General features: G+C 43.4%; 1 pseudogene; it reads left to right on the top strand.

Annotated features, from left to right (window-relative positions):
* The first annotated feature begins 7,139 nt into the window (after positions 1–7,139).
* Positions 7,140–8,225, top strand: LOC141127658 (galectin-12-like; annotated as a pseudogene).
* Positions 8,226–10,346: the final 2,121 nt, after the last annotated feature.

The following is a 10,346-nucleotide window of genomic DNA, read 5'->3' as shown; positions in this document are numbered from 1 at the left end:
TAAATTGATACCCAACATGTCACGCTTCAAAATTGCGGCCGCTTGTGGAATGGCGACAAACTTTTACAATTAAAAATCTCCATAGGTGGCGTTTAACAAATTCTACAGGTTGCATGTTTTAAGTTACAGAGGAGGTCTAGGGCTAGAATTATTGCTCTCGCTCTACCGATCGCGATGATACCACACATGTGTGGTTTGAACACTGTTTTTATATGCGGGCACTACTCAGGTATGTGTTCGCTTCTGCACGCAAGCTCGGCGGGATGGGGCGCGTTTAAAAAACTTTTTTTTTCTTATTTATTTTACCTTTTATTTTTTTATTTTACACTGTTTTTAACTGCTTCAGCCCAGGACCATTTGGCTGGCGAAAGACCAGAGCACTTTTTGTGATTCGGCACTGCGTCGCTTTAACTGACAATTGCGCAGTCGTGCAACTTGGCTCCCAAACAAAAGCAATGTCCTTTTTTCCCCACAAATAGAGCTTTCTTTTGGTGGTATTTATTCACCTCTGCTGTTTTTATTTTTTGCGCTATAAACAAAAAAAGAGCAACAATTTTGAAAAAAACGCATTATTTTTTACTTTTTGCTATAATAAATATCCCCAAAAAATATATAAAAAATTTTTTTTCCCTCAGTTTAGGCCAATACATATTCTTCTACATATTTTTGGTAAAAAAAAATCGCAATAAGCGTATATTGATTTGTTTGCGCAAAAGTTATAGTGTCTACAAAATAGGAGATAGTTATATGGCATTTTTATTAATAATTTTTTTTTTACTAGTAATGTCAGCGATCGGCAATTTTTATCATGACTGCGACATTATGGCGGACACGTAGGGCAATTTTGACACATTTTTGGGACCATTGGCATTAATACAGCGATCAGTGCGATTAAAAATGCATTGTATACTGTAAAAATGTCACTGGCAGTGAAGGGGTTAACACTAGGGGGCAGTGAAGGGGTTAAGTGTGGCCTAGTACGTGTTCTAACTGAAGGGGGATATGGACTGTGCAGGGAAACTAACAGACTGCCTGTTCATACTCTGTATGAACAGAGGATCTGTCAGTTCTCCCCTCAGAGAACCGGAAACTGTGTGATTACACACACAGATCCCGGTTCTCCATGTGCCTCGAGCGATCGCGGGAGCCCGGCGGTGATCGAGACCGCCGGGCACTCGCATCGGCTCCGTGGGTCGAGCAGGGAGTGTGCGCACATGCCCCCTAGTGGCTGTCTATGGTACTGACATACCATGACGGCGATTTGCCTGCCTGTGCCATTCTGCCGCAGTATAACTGCGGCGGACAGTCGGCAAGCGGTTAAAAAAAAAAAAGTGTCACTTTTATTCCTATTACAAGAAATGTAAACATCCCTTGTAATAGAAAAAAAGCATGACAGGACCTCTTAACCTCCCTGGCGGTATTTCCGAGTCTGGCTTGGGGTGGATTTTCAGTACCAAAAGCGGTAACCCCGACCCAGACTCAGAATCGCATCGCAGGATCCATGTAGAGGATACTTACCTTGTCCCCTGGATCCTGTAATGTCTCCCCGCAGTGATCTGCGAGCCGCCGTGTCTCGCTCGATTCACAGTGCCGAGCTCCGTTCCCTGCGAGCGTTGCGACGCATGGGGACGGAGTTTGGCGCCAAATTCAAAAAGTAATAAAAAACAGTATAGATACAGTATACTGTAATCTTACAGATTACAGTACTGTATTAAATAATTACGCATCCCCTTTGTCCCTAGTGGTTTTTTCAGTGTCCTGCATGCAGTTTTATATTATAAAAACTGTTCTTTCAGCCAGGAAACTGGAGATTGTCCATAGCAACCAAAAAATGTCTGTTTACGTCAAAAGTGGTTTTAGACCAGCTAGAAATAAATTAGAATCGCTTGCAGAATTGAGTCAGTGATTTGTGGGGAAATTCGTCATCAAACACTAAAAGTAATGACAGCAACAATTCTGCAACTGAGCAAATTTCAGTGTTTTTGATTTGATTACATTATTGAATACTTTTTATTATTACTATATTATTATTTGTTATAATTATTTATAGTTATTTATTATATTATAATTTTTGATTTCCTTTTTCAAACTTTATCATACCCGGGATGTCTACCAGACTCTTGTTTGGACAGATTTACGTGAGTTATTCCTATGAATTACAGGCCTACAATATAAAACGCCAAATTTCCGTGCAAAATAATTGTACCGCTTTCAGCATCAAAAATCTGAAATAATCATACCGTCAGGGAGGTTAAATATGACATCTGGGGTCAAAAAGACCTCAAATGTCATATTTACACTTAAATGCAATTAAAAAAAAAAGGCCTTTTAACCACTTGAATGTAAAATAAAATAATATGTAGCGCTAACTAACCTGTGAAGCAATATAATAATCCAAATACATAAATATCAAGAACCGATCAATGGATAGTAATAATCAATAAACAACTAAATTAATATCGATCAATTAATAAATAAAGCAGCTCAATAATAAAGTGCAATGGTGGATAAATCCAAATAATCAATCTTCAAAAGTGCAATAATCAATAATCCTGCTAAGTGAATGAATCTTCAAAAGTGCAATATTAAGTGCAATAATACGTGACACAGCTAAGTAAATACATCCAGTGAATGTCCAAAAGGAAGGAAAAATCCAATACTGTGCAATAGATACGTGAGAAAAAAATCCAGTGAACCATGTACTAGAACTCCCAGCAACAGGGGTCAAATCTTCTTACAACAGTTCATATAAAAAAAAGTGCAATAAACGATCGATGTGTAAAAATAAATGATGTCTGTTCTATCCAAACACAATCCGGAGTGTGCCACCTGTTTCCCCCAGCCTCTCACCTCTAGCAGCGGGCCAAGTCGAACTTGGATCAGCAGTGGATCCAAATTTCCTCAGTCGATCGACCTCCAGTAGTCACCACAATGGGACACATGATATCCGGCAGGCAGCTTCGATCTCCAGAGCTCAGCAGATGCAGTAAGGGTATATGGTAAAAGAGAAGGATGGCTCCATTGTGTAGTATTTAAAAAATGTATTTAATCCAGCACAAGTAGTAACATACATTTAAAAAAAGAATGACAGCGATCTGAATGAGTACATTCGGTCTCGGCTGTGACTTGGAAGTGACGACAGCTGGCTCCTTGCTGACGCGTTGCGTCACTGTTCACGTGACTTTATCAAAGGGTCAAACCGATAGACGGCTGCAGCGCGGACTTAATTTGCCGGGAGGGCATCCATGGACGTCCTCCTGTGCATGAGCGGCCTGCACAGCGCGCTCTGTGATCAGCAAGTCTACGAGACTTGGCTGATCACAGATCGGAGTAAGGGGTTGATCCTGACCCCTTACCACGTGATCAGCTGTCAGCCAATGACAGCTGATCATGTGATGTAAACAGAGCCGGTAATCGGCTATTTTTTCTCCTCACGCTGAAAAAAAAAAGCCGATCACCGGCGGCTGCGAGAGAGAGGGACATCGGTCCCGATCATGGAGAGCCTCTGCAGAGGCTTCTGTGCCCACCAGTGCCACCTACCAGTGCTCACAGTACCACCTATCAGTGCCCACAGTGCCACCTATCAGTGCCCACAGTGCCACCTATAAATCACCAATCAGTGCATCATCACCAGTGCTGCCTATTAATACCACCTACCAGTGCCACCTACCAGTGCCCATCAGTGCCACCTACCAGTGCCCATCAGTGCCACCTATCAGCGCCACCCATCAGTGCCACTCATCAGTGCTACCCATCAGGGCCCATCAGTGCCATCTTATCAGTGCCCATCAGTGTCATCTTATCTGTGCCTATCAGTGTCACCTTATCTGTGCCCATCAGTGCAGCCCATCAGTGCCCATCAGTGCAGCCTCTTCAGTGAATATCAATGAAGGAGAAAAATTACCTGTTTGCAAAATTTTATAACAAACTATGAAACATGTTTTTTTGGGGTCTTTTTTCAAAAATTTCTGTCTTTTTTTGTTTGTTTAGCAAAAAATAAAAACCCAAGTGGTGCTTAAATGCCACCAAAGGAAAGCTCCATTTGTATGAAAAAAATGATAAAAATTTAATTTGGGTACAGTGTAGCATGACCGCGCAATTGTTGTTCAAAGTGTGACAGCACTGAAAGCTGAAAATTGGTCTGGGCAGGAGGGGGGTTTAAGTGCCCAGTAAGCAAGTGGTTAAGAGCTATGCGTGGAAATGATGTTATTACGTCGCTTCCGCCCTGCATTGTTATGGAGATGGGTGGGGGCCATCTTCCCCTCACTCGTCTCCATGCCCAGCAAGGGTGAAGATCCGATCGCCACCGCCGCTGCTGACTGCTCTGGTAAGCGGCGGAGGGCACTGGAGCGCGGCGGGAGGAGGGGGGGTCCTCTCCCGCTGCTGCTAAAAGTGATCTTCCGGCGAATCCACCGCAGAGACCAATATTATCATAAACAGGACTGCCGACCGAACATGAGGATACTGGGGTTATGGCAGCTAGATGCTGCCATAACAACAATATCCCCCTTCAAAGTAAGGACGTATATTGGCGTGCGGCGGTCCAGAAGTGGTTAATAATATAAAACAAATGTTCTAGAAATGTATACAGATAAATATCTGCGTTCATTCTGTGCTTTGTCAGGTAATGTCTTCCTTTGGCTAGTGAGCCCCCCTCATAAATCATATCTTCAATTGCATGATATGTGGCAAAAGAACACTCCGGACCCAGTTCTAGGGTTGCCACCTTTTCTTCAAGTCAAACCCGAACACTTCAGCGTCGCGCAGCAATTTTTTTTCATAGTATGCATAGATAAACTATGCATAGATGTTGCTATAAAATTTCTATATCATATGAAATTAATCACAAGAGTCCCCCTTTACATCAGAGTCCACAGAGTTCCCCTTTTACATCTGAACGCACAGAGTTTTCTTTCACTGTAAGTGTGGACTCTACAGACCCTGATGTAAGAGAGAACTCTACCCAGACCCTACCCAGTTCCATACCTCCCAACATTTTGAGATGGGAATGAGGGACACCTACTAGCAAATGTATGTAGGCATAGGACACGCCCCCTGCCACACCCACTTAAAGGACAATTAACGCAAAAAAAGGTTAATTAAATCCACAAGTGCTTTTTTTTACCACTACTATTCCTTTATATTGGCTTTTAAAATGTACAAATGCAGCAATTTTGAAATTGGATGAAAGGTTTAGCACGAGGAAACACTTTTTGAAAGATAAAAAGTGCATTTTATATACAACTATATAGATCAGACCAAAATGAGGGACAAATGAGGAGGAATGAGGGACATTGCTCCAAATCAGGGACAGTCCCTCGAAATCAGGGACAGTTGGGAGGTATGCCCAGTTCACAGCACAATTTCAGCATTCTGGATGCGCTACTGCATGTACCTTTTTTAAAAATTGCGGTTGGTGCGTTTTTCCCCTTTTTTTCTTTATCTCAGTGCAGGACATGTGCTTTTTGGTTCATTTTTTATGCATTTTGCCGCTTTGCGGCTGCGTTCAAATGCAGCATGTTCTACTTTTGTTGACTGCACGGGAACGCAATGCGTTGGTGGAAACTATGGCTATTGGAAAACATTGTGCATAAATAAAAATTAACCACTTGAGGTCCGGGCCATAGCCGAATGACGGCTACAGCGCGGACCTCAATCTCTGGGAGGACGTCATATGACGTCCTCCCCTATGCACGCGCACCGCGCGCACCCTGCAGGGCGCGAGGTGTGCGCGCTGTGATCACCGAGTCACGGAGACTCGGGTGATCACAGATCCCAGTAAGGGGCCGGTCCCGGCCCCTTACCATGTGATCAGCTGTCAGCCAATGACAGCTGGTCACATGATGTAAACAAAAGCTCGGTGATCGGTTTCGTTTTCTCCTCACGCTGACAGCGTGAGGAGGAAAAAAAAGCCGATCACCGGCTCATGTCAAAGGGACATCGGTCCCGAAGAGGAAGGAGGCACAGATGCCTCATCTGTGCCTCCAAGTGCCATCTGCCAGTGCCCACAGTGCCCACAAGTGCCACCTATTAAAGCCCACAAGTGCCACCTATTAAAGCCCACAAGTGCCACCTATTAAAGCCCACAAGTGCCACCTATCAATGCCCACAAGTGCCACTTATTAGTGCCACCTAGCAGTGCTGCCATCAGTCAGTGCCCAATCAGTGCCCAACACTGCCACCCATCAGTGCCCATAACCGCCACCCATCAGTGCCCATCACTGCCACCTATCGGTGCCCATCAGTGCCGCCTCATCGGCGTACATAAACGAAGGAGAAAAATTAACTGTTTGCAAAAATTGATAACAAAATATAAAAAAAATATAATTTTTTAAAAAAAATTCTGTCTTTTTAAATTTTTTTTAACAAAAAATAAAAACCGTAGAGGTGATCAAATACCATCAAACGAAAGCTCTATTTGTGGGAAAAAAATGATAAAAATGTCATTTGGGTACTGTGTTGTATGACCGCGCAATTGTCATTCAAAGTGCGACAGCACTAAAAGCTGAAAATTGGTCTGGACAGGAGGGGGGTTTAAGTGCCCAGTAAGCAAGTGGTTAAGTACAGCGCTGCATTTAAGCCAAAGAAAGGTAGGATAGCAGCCAACACACCTATAGACTCAAGGCAAAAAATAACATCAAAGAAATAAAAGTGTAGCGCTATATTCCACATCCACAAACGTGTGTATCACAATACATAAGTGCATATATAAGGTGAATACTACCAAAACATGTATGACCATAAATATAGATGATACCAAATGATTAAACAGTGTTGATCACATGGAAGATTAAATAGACGATAATAATGCTTTGTTATCAGATGTACCAGTGATTAGTAATAAGAAACCCATGCTGGTCCCATGAACCAAACACCAAAAAATCAAAAAATCATAAAACATAACAGTCCATATTGAGTATATAAAAAATGTGTGGAAAAAATAGTGAAGAGAACGTCACCAAAGGTCTATGGGGGTTATGAATGGCCAGATGATGGAAAAAACTCAAATTCACAGATGGATGGTTTCACCAGATCTGGCAAGTGGGTAGAAAGAAGACCACAAGTGTGCAAAGATTTTACATCAGTGCTGGGGCCATCACCAGAAGTAGTGGAGGCTTACAGGAACTACATGACCTGAAATGGCGTACGCCAAACAAGTCAGAAAGGCTTAATAACCAACGATTCTGAGGGGTGCGTCTAGTCAGATGTCATCAACATATGGTGGAGAAAGGGGTAACAGCACGGCTTCCAGATTGGCACTGCCAGATTTCAAGGGCGGGCAAAAAGGATATGGAGTCAACGCGTCATGAAAGGGATTACTGCTGAGAAAGGAGATCTCCTTTATGGTGACGTCTCCATAAATTCCTACAGCGTCCACATCTTTCAGAGGAAGTCGATAGGTAAAATCTAGAAAATGTTGTCCACCAATGCTCACCTTGACCTTGTCTGTAAGGAAGAGAAAGAGGAGCACAAATGACTCTCCTTTTCTTAGTGGGGCTCCTGAAAACTTTAATTCATCTAACCAATGGTCTTTGCGCAGGGTGTTGCAGATTATGTGTGCATCTGAAGAAGAAAAGCGAGGGTTGAAATGAAAAGCTACATCCGACCGTGGACGTGTGCTGCAACCACACTGGAAATCAATCTGAAATCTTGTTGCACAGGTCCCACAGCCGCCTGTCTTCTACCCAATTATCCCGTACGCATGCACGATATTTGGGGGTCTCCGTCCTGGACGTATGATCCTCATACACGGAAGTGTCGGGACCTGTGCAACAAGATTTCAGATTGATTTCCAGTGTGGTTGCAGCACACGTCCACGGTCGGATGTAGCTTTTCATTTCAACCCTCGCTTTTCTTCTTCAGATGCACACATAATCTGCAACACCCTGCGCAAAGACCATTGCTTAGATGAATTAAAGTTTTCAGGAGCCCCACTAAGAAAAGGAGAGTAATTTGTGCTCCTCTTTCTCTTCCTTACAGACAAGGTCAAGGTGAGCATTGGTGGACAACATTTTCTAGATTTTACCTATCGACTTCCTCTGAAAGATGTGGACGCTGTAGGAATTTATGGAGACGTCACCATAAAGGAAATCTCCTTTCTCAGCAGTAATCCCTTTCATGACGCGTTGACTCCATATCCTTTTTGCCCGCCCTTGAAATCTGGCAGTGCCAATCTGGAAGCCGTGCTGTTACCCCTTTCTCCACCATATGTTGATGACATCTGACTAGACGCACCCCGCAGAATCGTTGGTTATTAAGCCTTTCTGACTTGTTTGGCGTACGCCATTTCAGGTCATGTAGTTCCGGTAAGCCTCCTCTACTTCTGGTGATGGCCCCGGCACTGATGTAAAATCTTTGCACACTTGTGGTCTTCTTTCTGCCTACTTGCCAGATCTGGTGAAATCATCCATCTGTGAATTTGAGTTTTTTCCATCATCTGGCCATTCATCACCCCCATAGACCTTTGGTGACGTTCTCTTCATTATTTTTTCCACACATTTTTTATGTACTCAGTATGGACTGTTATGTTTTATGATTTTTTGATTTTTTGGTGTTTGGTTCATGGGACCAGCACGGGTTTCTTATTACTAATAACTGGTACATCTGATAACAAAGCTTTATTATCGTCTATTTAATCTTCCATGTGATCAACACTGTTTAATCATTTGGTATCATCCATATTTATGGTCATACATGTTTTGGTAGTAGTCACCTTATATATGCACTTATGTATTGTGATACACACATTTGTGGATGTGGAATATAGCGCTACACTTTTATTTCTTTGGAAACATTGTGCATGCATTTTTGATGCTGATTAAATACACACTGGGCTGCATCTGGTGTGAACCGTCCCTTCTAGTCTCCCTGGAGGGACCATTCACACATACATTGTAGTAATGCGCAGTAAGGCACATTTTTGCTTTGTGGTTAACTTGCATTATGGTACTAGTCTGTTGCAGTGCCATTCATTTTGAGTGACAACCCAAATGCACTAACACTGGAGAGTGCTTCAATGAACAGCCATTCACTGGGTACGATAGAAGGGCCAGGTACAGTTTTCAGACATCCCGAGACTCCTGTGAGATGCGGGTGTCTCCCGCATTTGGTAGCGGGCTCCCGGAGTGCCCTGTGATCTCCCGGCTGCAGGGCTGATCCTGGTGGGCAGCAGTGGTATCATCCATGTGTTCCCCTCCATTCTCCTCCCCCGCCCTAGCTGTCCTCCACCCCCCCTTCTGTTCTCCGGCCCGCTGTCCCCCCCCCCCCTCGTCCCCCCGCAGCAGACTCCCCACCTCTTCTCTCCTGCCAGCTGCGGAGGGGGGGGGGGATCTGTCATGATGAAGATCGGAGCAAGGGACCAGTAAATATGTCATTTACCTGCCCCTTCCTTTTCTGAATTGGACATAGAGAGCGTTCACTCCTGTGTCCTGTAATAACTGAGCAAAGTAAACTGTGATTACTCTGCTCAGTTTATGAATGGAGAGGAGACTGTGTTTCCTATCCATTCATCTTCAATGCTGAGAAAGGGACTAGGGAATCTCTGTCCTCAGCCCCTTTCTTTGTCTCAAAGAAATGTCAGCGGTCTGTTTAGACCCCTGATATCTCACCAAAACCCCCCAACAGGGCTGAAAAAAAAAAAAAAAAAAAAATATATATATATATATATATATATACAGTGGGGACGGAAAGTATTCAGACCCCCTTCAATTTTTCACTCTTTGTTATATTGCAGCCATTTGCTAAAATCATTTAAGTTCTTTTTTTTTTTCCTCATTAATGTACACACAGCACCCCATATTGACAGAAAACACAGGATTTTTGACATTTTTGCAGATTTATTAAAAAAGAAAAACTGAAATATCACATGGTCCTAAGTATTCAGACCCTTTGCTCAGTATTTAGTAGAAGCACCCTTTTGATCTAATACAGCCATGAGTCTTTTTGGGAAAGATGCAACAAGTTTTTCATACCTGGATTTGGGGATCCTCTGCCATTCCTCCTTGCAGATCCTCTCCAGTTCTGTCAGGTTGGATGATAAACGTTGGTGGACAGCCATTTTTAGGTCTTTCCAGAGATGCTCAATTGGGTTTAAGTCAGGGCTCTGGCTGGGCCATTCAAGAACAGTCACAGAGCTGTTGTGAAGCCACTCCTTCATTATTTTAGCTGTGTGCTTAGGGTCATTGTCTTGTTGGAAGGTAAACCTTCGGCCCAGTCCGAGGTCCTGAGCACTCTGGAGAAGGTTTTCATCCAGGATATCCCTGTACTTGGCCGCATTCATCTTTCCCTCGATTGCAACCAGTCGTCCTGTCCCTGCAGCTGAAAAACACCCCCACAGCATGATGCTG

The sequence above is a fragment of the Aquarana catesbeiana genome, linkage group LG02 (genome assembly GCF_042186555.1).
Source record: "Aquarana catesbeiana isolate 2022-GZ linkage group LG02, ASM4218655v1, whole genome shotgun sequence".
Lineage (NCBI taxonomy): Eukaryota > Metazoa > Chordata > Amphibia > Anura > Ranidae > Aquarana > Aquarana catesbeiana.
The sequence above is the reverse complement of the archived record's forward strand: the minus strand, read 5'-3'. Positions and strand labels throughout refer to the sequence as shown.